The sequence below is a fragment of the Hesperophylax consimilis genome, chromosome 16 (genome assembly GCF_061612785.1).
Source record: "Hesperophylax consimilis isolate HC1 chromosome 16, BYU_Hcon_1.0, whole genome shotgun sequence".
Classification (NCBI taxonomy): domain Eukaryota; kingdom Metazoa; phylum Arthropoda; class Insecta; order Trichoptera; family Limnephilidae; genus Hesperophylax; species Hesperophylax consimilis.
Window position 1 is genome coordinate 26,877,451 of NC_142851.1, and position 15,102 is coordinate 26,892,552.

Sequence of the window (15,102 nt, forward strand, 5' to 3'; positions counted from 1 at the left end):
CAAGGTTCGCACTAATTTTGTACATACTTTGGTTTATTGAATAAAATGTTAAATTAATTGCTCATTTATTGCTTACAAAAATATATAAATTGTATGTTTTCTCGTCACCTCCCTATTATTTTAGAAAAGTTGTGTACTGAAAAATGGTAAACAGCTAGAATCCGCTGCTACCTAGATATCTACCACCTGAACCAACCTGTAAAATAGGGTTTGATAAATGACAAAATTCATATATTCATGAAAATTTGATCATACATTCATCATTTGGCAGTATAAATTAAGATCTGCAAAGCTCCTTAAAAGAGTGATGGAACACCGGGAGGCGGGGAATTTTTACAAACTAGGTTGAGTGAGGTATTGTTTATCATGTTTTAATTCATGCTGAATCAAATGAGCTTACTCCCAAGTCGATAGTAACAATATTTTGTGAGATAAGACAGTTTTTTAGTGAAGAAACAACACAATTATTCAATCACATATTTTTTTATGTATATGTAAATGAAAGTAATAATTTTTTAACCAGTATTTATTATTATTAAACATCATAATAATGTCCTTACTTTTTTTTTAAAGAAAATCTTATACATTTTTTTTCTTTTTTTTTTAACTTTAATTTTATTAAAAAGAAAGACAAACATTCCTGGGTTATGAATAACCTGACAATATTTGAAAATCTTCTACTACCACCGAATAGAACGGAAAATGTTGCTTGTGTTGTGATGGAGGAGAAGTCGCGAAACAAATGTTACACGTAGCAACAACCCTCTCCTCTCAGAGGATAGACACCACCCAGCCCTTGAATTTGCTATATCCTTCGTAATTCAACCAAAAAACAAAATACATCGTAGGCGCAATTTCAGGAAAGCTAATTATGCTCAGATTAATGATGACATTAATTTTATTGATTAATTATCTGAAATCGCAAATTTATCAGCCAAAAGAGCAGTAGTTCGATTCTATTTAAAAATAAACAATGTAATTGATAAGCTTATTCCAGTATTGGCACGACGAAATGACAAATTCCCCATATGGTTTACTCCAGAACTTATTAGGTTATCAAGGAAAAAAGATAAAGTCTGGCTTAAATGGAAGACATATAAAGGTCTTTCTGATTATCGTGAATTTTCCTTCTTACGTGCTACATACAAAAAATTGACTTATGAAACCCGAAGGTTATTTTTTGACAACATCGAAAGTTCATTGCAAAATAATATCAAAAGCTTTTGGTCATACATATCCTTATTAAAATCGTCTGATGGATACCCTGCTGCAATGTCCTTCGAAGGGCGCAAATCTAACGATGCCCAGGAAATCTGTGATATGTTCTCTGAATTCTTTAAGTCAACATTTGAACCTTCCTCTATCAATGACCCAATTATTAACATTGACCAACTTGAGGAAGTTCAGGACTCTGGACTTGCGCACATTCACACAATTAAACTAACGGAAAAAGAAGTGCAATCGAGTTTAAATTCGATAGACATAAACAAGGGTGCAGGTCACAATGGAATACCGGCGTTTTTCCTTAGATCTGCTGCGTCGTCACTGTGTGTGCCGCTTACCATAATATTTAATAAATGCCTGAGTGATGGGGTTTTCCCTGATAGGTGGAAGTTGGCCTATATTATACCGGTCCACAAGGGTGACTCGCGTCAAAGAGTGGAGAACTATAGGCCAATATCCATTAAATTCTCTCGGCGATCCCTAAACTATTGGAAAGAGTTGTCCATGACAATATATATCCCCAGCTTGCTGCCAAAATTACTGAACAACAACACGGCTTTGTAAAAGGCAAATCTACCATGAGTAATTTACTTATTTACTCAAATACTCTTATTTACTAGCATGGATCGAGGCCACCAGGTAGATGCAATATATTGCGATTTCAAAAAAGCTTTCGACAAGGTTGACCACCTTATTCTTATTAAAAAAATTATGTACAACGGAATTAGAGGAAATTTATTATGTTGGTTTATCTCATATTTAACAAAAAGACAACAAGCCGTATCATCACGAGGACACACTTCTACATGGGAACCAGTTACTTTTGGCATGCCACAGGGGTCAATCCTGGGTCCGCTGTTGTTTATTATTTTTATTAACACTGTTACTAAATGTTTTGTGCATTGTTTATATCTTTTGTACGCCGATGACATAAAAATATTTGCCATTCGGAATTTAAACGATTGTCTGCTTATACAAAGCGACTTAGTAAGGTTCGAAACGTTTTGCAATGAAAACTAAATTTACCTAAGTTACAATAAATGTAAACAAATAAGTTTTACTAAAAATCACAACGCTATCAAACACAATTATTGTATTGGTAATTATTTACTCGAGCGCGTTTACTGTATAAGAGATCTAAGCGTACTTTTTGATTCCAAACTCCACTTCGATGCGCACATTGATAATATTGTGAATAAAGCTTACAGCATGCTAGGATTTGTCATCAGAAACAGCCGTGAATTTCGAAAACCTGAAACATATCTTCTTCTTTACTACACTCTGGTCCGTTCTCAATTTGAATACTGCGCCTCCATATGGAATCCACTTTACGATATCTATAAAGAAAATAGTAATTTGAAAGTATTCAAAATAAATTTCTGCGATGCCTCAATTACAGAATGAGCGCACCTAAACGCGGGTACATAGATATGCTCTCGAGTTATAACGTCTCCACTCTATCTAACCGGCGAACATACCTTGATCTCATGACTCTGTATAAAATCTGTAACAACGTTATTGACTGACCCGACTTAATGAAATTAATAAACTTCAAAGTACCACCCAGAGTAACAAGGCTTAACGACTTATTCCACATTAGCAGGACGCGTACAAATGCTGGTGTCAGGGATCCAATCAGAAGAATGTGCGAATCACTTAATCAGAATCAAAACCTCAAGGATTCTGACTTATTTTTTGATACACGCACTACTTTTAGTAGAAAAATGAAGACTGTTTTCCTACAAAGTTCAAAGTAAACAACTTAGACATACTTCGTTTAAATATACATTTTTTTAAATTTCTGTTTAACATTGTTTATCTATTTATATATATATTTTTTTGTTTTACCCTCTAAATTTTTTCAAAAATAATTTGTAAATTCTTATAAGGATATTGCGCATTTCTTTCATATCTCTATTTGTTAAATAATATTATGTATATATTTTTCCCCTATTTATAAGTCAAAGTATTTGTATATGTTTTTAACTGCTGTTTAAGTCAATTCGTGAGAAATAGTTTGGATGCAGGTGAATTCTCTAGTTGATGTTTTGTATATTCTTGTCAATTGATATCTGTATCTGTTTTTTCTCCTAAATAAAAAAAAGACTTATCCCAGCTGAGGAATTGAAAACACTGCGCCTGGGTGGGACCCAAACGCGATGTCTACTCAGTCACCGACCGGTCAAAATTTATCACTAAAACTTTTGTATATACCATAGTTTTACAATGGGTCATTGTGTATATTATGTTTTATACTGCTCTTCCATTACAAAAGCATTTGCTGGTGTATGGGAGAGGTACATCTGGAAAAAATCTGTTTAATTATACATATATTATAGATCAAGCATAGTTTTGTGAAATAGTAAATATTTAGTGAAAATTTCTGCTAGAATCATGAATTTTTTTAAAGATATATAATTTAAATTAATATCTGTCTCCTTAAAACTAGTGCGTTTGGGGATATATCTTGCATGCTTGCTTACATTTGCAGGTACTAATACAGGCAAAATAGTTCCAGAATGCACAAAATAAATGACAAAATTTGTACATTCACGAAAATTAGACCACACATTCTTCGTGGCAATGAAATGAAGACCTGCGGATACCGTCAAAAATAAAGTAATGGAACGCCCCTCTAGGGAGTAAACTCTTGTTATTTTCATGTTACTAAAAACCTTTCTTATCTGATATCTGACCAAATATTGATACTATCGACTTGGGAGTGGTCTCTTTTGATTCAGCACAAATGAAAACATAGAAAACGATATCTCTGGCATTTTTAAAGTTCCCCCTTGAGCAGAGATCGGCAGACCGCAGATCTTTGCTAAAAAGTTTGCGGCTCTTCAGACATCGAAGCCACCGAACGATCTTTTTGATTTTATTTTTTAATATTACATAATTACGATGAAGTCCCTTTAAACTGCTAGATACCAGTTTCTCAATTTGTTCTTTATCAATCTACTTATCTCTTTTTTAATTTTGAATTTGTACATATAATTATATTATATATTTTTTTTAAAACAACGATATAGTATAAACAATTAAAAAAAAAACAACAAAAATTCATATTATATAATCAGAGAAAAAAGATTAGTTCAAAAATATTTTTCACATAAACATCTTTTAGCAAGCCAGAATATATAGCACAAACAGATAATAAATTTACAGAATTATACAACAATCAGGGCCGGCCCTGAGGCAACGCGGCGCCTAGCGAGACTAAAATTTTAACGCCCCTTGTCAAAAATGGTAGATGCTTAGTTAGGTGATCACTGTAATCAATGATATTCGGATGATTTGTATTTTTGTGTAGCGCTGTTTTGGTAAAAAATAATCTCAAGGGACTGTTAGATGTTAGGTATTATCAGCTCCTTGGCGCCTAGAGCGGACTGCTCCAATTGCGCCCGCATAGGGTCGGCCCTGACAACAATTATTTAGGTACATCATATCTTTATTTGAGTACTTTGACTATGGTATGGAATATTATAAAGTTTGAAGTAAATTAAATTTTGTTGAATGTCCTCATGTAGTTATTCCATATCTTATTAGGGATTCCGCCAATGATACATATACTATTCTTAATGTATTTCAAGGAAAGAAATAAAAAAAAAATGATAAGATCTGCTCATAATAAAATAGTTCTACGCTAATAGTCTGCAAAGTTTTTGCACATAAATATCCCATTTAAAACATTGTAGTCACTTAGTCCAGATAAACATATTTTGTAACAAGTTCAATGTTCATTATTAATCCTACATCATGAGACCCACCTTTGAAGGGTGACAAAATCTATTTGCAATAACATATTACCCATCAATCAATTGTCATTTTTTTTTGCGATGTAACTAACACTGTGTCGTAGGCATAAACAAAAAATAAAAACATAGGGCCTAGTATCGACCCCTGTGGTACGCCTGCAATTTATTTTTCTTGTATAACATCAGTGTTTCCAACTCAGCTCTTTTATAGCTAGAATTAGCTCTAAATCTAGGACTATCCAAAAAAATCTGAGGAACTAATATTTTTTCTCAGAAATTTTGCAGCCACAAAGCCATGGCACTATCGGTGTGTGTAGTTGCGAGTGTGCAATATGAGCGGTGGAAAATATTTAATTACATAACCAGGTAATTTCTTTGGAGAATATCCAACTAGCTCTACGGCTGCACCGTTTTGAGGAGTTTTGTTAAGGGGAAGCTTAATGCCAAATCAGTATTTTGAATAATCTTGATAAAAAATTGGTGTACATTATGAATACCAAAAAAAATCTTTAGCTATATTGAAGGTTTTCCTATCATTTCGCTTGAGTAGAATACAAATTTAAGTTTATTTTATAGAAAACTTTGTGAGTTATTGACAACATTTTTTTACCAATTTTCAATTTTTTTTAATAATTCTACCAAAATATGTTTACACTAGACTTAAATTCAAACTAACCATTCCTCCATTGGGCACCATGAAACAGACAGCTGCCTAGTATGGTGCTCTAATGTATCTTGTCTAAATAATTGTAACATGTAACATGTAGATAAAAATAAATTATAATAAATTAAAATAAAAAATAACTTATAAATAAAAAATAAATTACTCAATAAAAAATATAAATGTAAGCTACTAAAAAAATATATTTTCAATAGAAACGTATAAACGCATAAAGGAAACAACTTTTAAAAAATACAGTATTATACCTAAGATTATCTGTGACAGTTTCACTTGATTAACTTTTTTGCTTTCTTATAAAATTATTTACAAAATAAATTTTAAAAAAAACAGTTTTGTGCTTGAAATCGAACGTTTCTAGACTCCGTTTGTCAAGCGATTTTAATGCCTATTACCTACAATATAAGGTATACCAAGAATATACACATTTTTGGTTTGTAGCTTCCTCTTAAGATTGAGAAATGATTGATGGGAAGGTTAATAGTCCAATATCAGTTCGCCAAGGCAGCCACTCAAGGTGTTTTATGTGCCTCACATCTTATCCTAATCTTTAATGGACCACCGTAAGACAGAATATTATTAGTTATGTAGCAGGCGCCGTCCATTCATATATGCTTTGGATGCTTCGCATCCCTTGTGTTCTAGCCTAAAAGTAACATTTTCAAATTCATTCCTGAAAAGAGCCTGAACATGCAATCAATTTAATTAACCTGTGTATAATCTAGGAGTCGAAAGATCGTAGTCTTATCTAAGTTGGCGACATCAAAACCTTAATTACCATTGTGCGCTATGACAGTTTAGCAAAATTCAAAAAACGCTTCCATATGGCTGAGAAAACAAAGCGATATTCAACTTAAAAACATTATGAAGACGATGTAAAAACAACTTGAAACTAAATACAAAAGTTTAAAAACTACAAGCCGCCTCAGAAGAGAAAACCCTAGTGAGGAAGACTGTGATTAAAAAAAAATACTTATATTATAATTTATACCTACATCATGTACAAACTTTGCAAATGCAACTAAAAAAAAAGTTAAGTCATCCCTTTAGAGCACACAATTTACTCAGAATTTTAGAAAACAGACGACCTAACTTTTTTATTAAAATTGACTAACTCTAAATTCGATTGTTGTGAACTCCTGGACTTCAATCAATCTACACGTACCTAAACTAACGACTGGACAGCATAATTTTAAATTTAACATATATATCATTCCAACTATGGTTTGTATTCCCAAATTCAATGTTAACACAGTGTTGGTAATAAAGATTTAAAATGTATGGATTTATTGTATTGGTTTATTTTTTGGGTATTATTCCGTGTTCCGTTACATATCACATCTGTCCTGATGATGATGAATACTGTAATACTGTCCGAAATGTTGGCTAAAGGAGGTAGCGCAACACGGCATAATCCCCAAAAATAAATCAATATGGGGCTTTTGGCCGTAAAAATCTTAAATCAAATCTAGTTCGGATGTATTTGACAATAAATTTGAAATTTAAAAGCCCGTATCTGCGAACAATTTGATTCTAGTTTATAAACTATTGCAACATTATACATTTTAATTAAATTTAACGTTGGTTTTGTGGATATTGGCAGTTCATTATCTGTTTTTATATTACATATTTTTTTTTAGATAGTGATTTGTTTTTGGGGTATTATGCCGTGTTGCGCCACCTCCTTCTTTAGCCAACGTTTCGGACACTGAAATGCCCTCCGAAACGTTGGCTAATGAAGGAGGCAAAACGGCATAATACCCCAAAAACAAATTACTTTAATACTTTTGGCCGTGAACATCTTAAATCATACCTACATTTTTTCTGTTTCCTGTATTTTGTTAGGTAACTCTTGTGCCTGTTTATTACTATTTTTATTATAATTTATCAAATGTAAAAAAAAATATGTGAGTACTGAATGGCACGTAAAATAAAATAAAATAAAAAAGGAAAAGTGTGTCTAAAAATAAAATGAAATTTTTTGACTTACGGCAGTAAGTTGCGGGATTACGATATAAGGGCTCAGTTCAACACCTTCCGTAAATTATAAATGATAATAACATTCTGTTAAATAAATTTTCTCTCAAAATTGCGCGGTTCGGCAAATTGTGGAGATTTCTCCCGGGGCCCCTTTATCCTTCCAGTTTCCTATTAATGGATACGTAATTTAGCAAAACAACTTCATAATATTTCGTTGAGTAAATCCTAAGAGTGCCGTTGAAATACGGAACAAATCCCCGAAGCTAACTGTCAAAACGAATGAACACAACCAAGCTGTATTAAGGCGATGCCATACGTACGAGTAGTAATGCAAAATCATGTGTTTTTGGTTTCAAAATTTGGTCGCCTAGAAATGTTTCAGATGCTTTTATTAAATACTGCGAGTAGAATACATCTTGGACTTTGAAATAGTCGAGTATATTTTAGATAAATCTTTTTATAAGCCCAGAAAAAAATAATGTGTAAGGCCTATAAAAACTGCTTTGAAGTTCAAAATCTCCTACTTACGAACCCATTTTCGGTTATAATTTTATTGTATAATGTGGCCAATCAACTAATTTATAAAATGATCGAAAAAAATTTAAATATAACCATCCATAAAATAAAATAAAAGGCACTTTTTGGCCATGTTTTTTTCTTCCATAAATCAAAACAGGGGGATGGTGTTAAGTGGGAATTTAAACCTTATCACCATCTACGTAAGGGTTGTTATTGATAGCGGCTCAATTTAAAATATTCCACGACGTAGTGCATCGCCTTAACAATAATAATATTATGTAATAATAGCTATGAACCTGTCCATAGGTACTTGTGCATGGTTACAACGATCTGGGCATGTTTACAGCAATCTGGAGTGAGCTGGGCATGGTTACTAGAATCTAGAGTGAGCTGGGCATGATTACAAGAATCTAGAGTAAGCTGGGCATGGTTTCAGCAATCTAGAGTGAGTTGGGAATAGTTACAAGAATCTAGAGTGAGCTGGGCATGGTTACAAGCAACTAGAGTGTGCTGGAGATGATTACAACAGTCTAAAGTGAGCTGGGCATGATTACAGGAATCTATAGTAAGCTGAGCATGGTTTTAGCAATCTAGAGTGAGCTGGGCATGGTTACAAGAATCTAAAGTAAGCTGGGCATGGTTTCAGCAATCTAGAGTGAGTTGGGCGTGGTTACAAGAATCTAGAGTGAGCTGTGCATGGTTACAAGCAACTAGAGTGTGCTGGAGATGATTACAACAGTCTAAAGTGAGCTGGGCATGATTACAGAAATCTATAGTAAGCTGAGCATGGTTTTAGCAATCTAGAGTGAGCTGGGCATGGTTACAAGAATCTAAAGTAAGCTGGGCATGGTTTCAGCAATCTAGAGTGAGTTGGGCATGGTTACAAGAATCTAGAGTGAGCTGGGCATGGTTACAAGCAACTAGAGTGTGCTGGAGATGATTACAACAGTCTAAAGTGAGCTGGGCATGGTTGCAAGAATCTAGAGTAAGCTGGGCATGGTTTCAGCAATCTAGAGTGAGCTGGGAAATTTTGAACACGAATTTATTTCACGACCTCCGAGGTCGTTGACTTCGATCCAGAGACCAAGGGTTGTGTGCATAAATAAACCACTCACGTTGTGTGCGTATCCCGGCGTGCGTAAAAAAATATTTGTGTAATTTAACAATGGAAATTAATATAGATTCGCGGTGTCCGAAAACTAGTAGTACAAGCGGGAAACTTGTGAATCTACCTACATCTCATTTGGAGTCAGTTTTGTATTACAACTTTTTTTGATTTGAACTTTCGTTTTCCAGTAAATCACGTTCAAAGCTATATTTTTTAGGGGTTAATATCAACTTTTTAATTTATTATTTCTTATCTACAAATAAAGTAAAATGCTTAGATCTAATTTTTATTTTATTTTATTTGGGATCTCTTTGTGATGTAGCTTCACTAGTTTCCGGCGTACTGCGAGTTTCCGGACACAGTGTACATTGTGTATTAAGGTAGTGTACATAAAATAAATTGCCGAAGTTCCCTGAAAATAAAATTCTGTTATGGTCAATATTTTATTATTTAAAACACAAAAAATTAATAAAATAGCTCACATCACTGTCGCGTGCTGATTGAAACATTACACAGGTATCTTAAAAAATACTAACAAGAATAATTTGAATGATAAATGGATTTTACTACTGTAGACACTGCACTGCAGACCGGCCCACTTATTTCGTAGGTTCGTACCTTTCGGTCTAGGTAAACCCTTTTTAATCGTCAACAATAATATTATTATTACCAATAATAATAATTGATTAATACCTCTTGTTTAACAGATTTAATATATACTCATTTAGATGAAAAAAGTGGGTGTGTCAAGCCTACGCAAGACAGAAGTGAAACTTCTAGTATTCCTCTCTCTCTATTTTCATTTCATCATCTCTATTTTCTCTCTTAGGTTAGTTTGAAAATTAGAGGTTAAATAATTCAACGACGAAGCATGGATTTGCTTTTTCTAATATTTTCTTATAGATGAATGACGTTCGATTAATGTATAGTTCCAAAAATTTTCAATTTATTCACAAGTATACAATATTACATAAATAACAATATTACAATTAAAAATTACAAAGAAATTACAATGACAATTTACCAATCATGTGCCATTTTCATTGTCAATTTCATGAATATCATTTCCTAATGTCGTGATAATTGGGTATTCTGGACCATCATTGGGACTCAATAAATTCGCAGTACACGTAGAATTTGGAACGATTTTCCGTTTTTTTGATGGAACTGGAGCAGGTGTTATAGCTTCAGCTACCGCAGATTGCCGAAGTTTTTGACGGTCTCTGTATGCTTTACAACGTTCTGCTGCCGTTTTAGCTTGAGGTTTGGGAGGCTTTAATTCTTTTTTCCGCTGTCTGTACCGCCTGTTGGCCATTGCTTTGATTGTAACGACATTCCTACATCATATTTCACTGTTAATATAATCTCGCCAATATATTAAACAATCCTATTCCAACAATACTACTATATTGTGAAATATTTATCAACTCTTATAGGTTATATTTACCTTATGTTAATGTCATCACTGTGTGAATCAGACTCTCCTCTTCTTTGGTGATTCTCAGGGGATATTTCCTCTTGTGCCACTGATGTGTTCATCACCTCTATCTCGTCACTACTCATTTTTAACACTGAAATTCTGTACCAAACCGTATGAACCACAATCAATTACGTATTTCACTCGTATTACACTCACGACGCAGTATACTAACCAAGCAGCTGATGCTTGGCGTGGCGCAGTTCGCTGGTGTCTGAGAGAGAGGAAAGAAGAGAAGAGAGAGAACGTTCGTGAGCGGCTCCCCCACCTCAACAAGCGCATATGGTGAGAGAGGGACAGTGAACGGTGAGCGGTGGTGGGGGTACCCGCATTTTCGTGTCGATCCTGACTCGGTTTTACTCCGTCCCCGAATTACGCGCCTAAAGAAGTTTCACTTCAAAAAATATTTTATCTGAACAACAAAAAGGTTGTCGCAGAAAACATATGGGATGTAAAGAACAATTAGTTATCGATTCTGTAATTCTAAAACAGATTCAAACTCGAAAACGTAATTTACATACTTGCTATATAGACTACCAAAAGGCTTTCGATAGTGTCCCGCACTCGTGGCTGATCAAAGTATTAAAAATATATAAAATTAACCCCATTATTATTAGCTTTTTGGAAAATATTATGTCCTTTTGGAATACCAATTTACTTATCAATTTAAAAGGTAAGAAAATAGTAATACCGGGCATTTCAATTAAAAGAGGGATTTTTCAAGGAGACTCATTGAGTCCTCTTTGGTTTTGCTTAGCATTGAATCCTCTATCTAAAATGTTAATTAAAAGCAAGTTTGGAATAAAAGTTAAGGGTAATACAAGGGAGAGTAGTACAATTTCGCATTTATTATTTATGGATGATATAAAATTATTTTCGAATTCTGAACAAAATTTAGAGAAAATGATCGAGGTAGTTAAAAACTTTTCAGATGATATCAAAATGACATTTGGTTTAGATAAATGTAGAACGATCCATATAGAGAAAGGCAAAATTGTAGATGGGGACGAGAGTATATTTAGAAATTTCCAAATTACTAGTATGAAAAGGGATGAGGTTTATAAGTATTTAGGATACCCACAATCAAATAGATTAGACCATAGTAGTATTAAAAATGATATTAGGATTAAATTTCAAACTAGGATAAGGAAAATTTTAAAATGCAATCTATCTGCTAAAAATTTAGTAAAAGCAATAAATACTTGGGCAATACCTCTATTAACGTACTCATTTGGCATAATCAAATGGTCTAATACAGATTTAGATAACTTAGAAAGATTAATTAGAACTACGCTAACAAAGTTTAATTACCATCATCCAAATTCAGCTATAGAACGAGTTAATTTACCTAGAAATTTAGGAGGTAGAGGTATAGTCAAAATAACTTCTTTGAAACATAATCAGGTAGAAATGCTAAGAACTTTTTTCCATAGGAAAGCTCATAGCTCAGAAATGCACAAAATAATTTGCAAGGCAGATAGAAATATTACACCTTTAAATTTATACGATGAGAATGCCAACATTTTTATAAATCCCAACCAGGAATTATTAGATTCCTGGTCAAATAAAATTTTACACGCAAAACACTTCAATTATCTCAACCAAACGTATGTTGACAAAATTAAGTCAAACAAATGGTTGAGTATTGGAGAGTTGAGCGCAGAAATAGAAGGATTTATGCTTGCAATTCAGGATAGAGTCATTAATACTAAAAATTATAGAAAGCATATAATCAAAGATACAAATCAAATTGATGATTTGTGTAGAAAATGTTTGGCTTTTCCGGAAACTATAGAACATATTATATCGGGATGTTCTATATTAGCACCGTCCGAGTATACATTTAGGCACAATCAAGTTTTAAAAATAATTCACCAAAATTTGGTAATTAAACATAACTTGATTGACTGCCGTAATGTAGTACCATATTATGAATACGAACCAAATTCATTTTTAGAAAACGAATTTTATAAAATATATTATGATAAAACTATACTAACAGACCGAGCGATTAGTCATAATAGACCCGATATAGTTTTACATGACAAAATTAAAAAAATAACTTATATCATTGATGTCGCTATTCCAAATTCCTGTAATATTCAAAAATCTGTTAGTGAAAAAATAAGAAAATACACAGATTTAGGAAATGAAATAAAAAGAATTTGGCATTCTCAGACTATAAAAATATTACCATTCGTTATTTCGGCTACTGGCATTATACCTAGCTCTCTAATTAAAAATTTAGGCGTATTAGATCTATCAAAAAATTTATATATAAAGATGCAAAAGTCGGTCATTTTGAATACATGTAGGATAACAAAAGATTTTTTAAATATTTATGTTGAGGGATCAGTAGGATTTATAGGCCCTGTTAGAAGTTCTACCGAGCCGAACCCTCTGATATGAAAATATCTGGAGACGGTGAATTTTTTTTTCCCATTTGATATCTGGTGATTTGACGTGTTGTTGTTCTTGTATTATTTTGTATTTATTTTACTTATATAATGCACTTACATAATGTTGATTGACTAGCTGATCATTTGTGGAAAAGTGAGTGGAAGGGTTAAGTTTTTCCTTTGGGGAAGACTTAACCCGGACAACTAAATCGGAAGTTTAAAAAAAAAAAAAAAAAAGAAGTAAAAATGCAAAAATCATTCATTTTAAATACATGTAGGATTACGAAAGATTTTTGAAGTGAAACTTCTTTAGGCGCGTAATGAATTTTCTGGGACGGAGTAAAACCGAGTCAGGATCGACACGAAAATGCGGGTACCCCCACCACCGCTCACCGTTCACTGTCCCTCTCTCACCATATGCGCTTGTTGAGGTGGGGGAGCCGCTCACGAACGTTCTCTCCCGACACGGGACAACAATCGATGCAGTTTTTGCACGATTCATTAAGGATTTAAGTGCTCATGTATATATCTCGCACTTTAGTTACCATAACCCAATTATCACGACATTAGGAAATGATATTCATGAAATTGACAATGAAAATGGCACATGATTGGTAAATTGTCATTGTAATTTCTTTGTAATTTTTAATTGTAATATTGTTATTTATGTAATATTGTATACTTGTGAATAAATTGAAAATTTTTGGAACTATACATTAATCGAACGTCATTCATCTATAAGAAAATATTAGAAAAAGCAAATCCATGCTTCGTCGTTGAATTATTTAACCTCTAATTTTCAAACTAACCTAAGAGAGAAAATAGAGATGATGAAATGAAAATAGAGAGAGAGGAATACTAGAAGTTTCACTTCTGTCTTGCGTAGGCTTGACACACCCACTTTTTTTTGTGTATCGCCATTTTTAAGAAAAAATAATCTGAAGGGCAATGTGTTAGGCGCTAATTTATTTTTTTGTAAGAAACAAACAGCTTTTACATAATATACAAAGATAGATATAAATATAAAATTAACTGAAGTCAAGCCACAGAAGTTTCTTATGCTAAAGTTCATTGGAAATGAAATTTTAATATCTTAAAATTAATTTGGTGTTAAAGGAAGGGGAGAGGAAGAGGAAAATAGGAAGAGGATAGGAGATGCTTTCGATATATTCCATACTCTAATATTAATAATCGATCGTACGCATTACTTCATATCGATATTTCTTTAGGTTATTACTAAAAATGTCAATGCTGTAAAATTTTGTATTATATTGTGCACATATACGAGGAATTGGGGATTTTTCGCGAATGTTTGTTCTACACGAGGGAAGATAAAATAAATCAGATTGTCGGGTTGATCTAGACGGAATATGAAGATTTATTAAATTGGTAAGTTCTGGAGAGTCCAGACCATCATTTGGGATTTTAAACAATAAGATTTTATCAAAAATTAGACGTCGTGTTTGGAGGGAGTTAAAATTATGTAATTTAATGGATTTGGTAGGTATAATTTGAGAAGTGTAAGTTTAGTTTATAATTTATGTGTTTAATAATAATTATCAGCGCAATGGCAATTCGGCGCCCGGAGCAAACTGCTCCAATTGCGCCAGATTTTAGATTTTAACAATACATTTATCAGAATAATTTGTAAAAAACCCCGCGTAAAGATTAATTTCCAAGACCTACTAGCATAGACCAAATACGTCTACATCAATGTCTGCTAGGGTAAATTAGACCTACCTGATTATTAATTCAGTTTTCATATTCGTTCCAATGTCATCTAGCGTCCAACTGAGAAGCTATTATATGTACCTACCGTGGGTCACTTCAAGTTTTGTCCCAAAGCTATCTCCTTTCTTTCTATTTGCTATACAGACAAAGGAGGTAAACACTATCATGTCTGACGTATGCTTAGTATCATACAAAATTTATTTTCAAGTGGTTTTCGGACATGACAT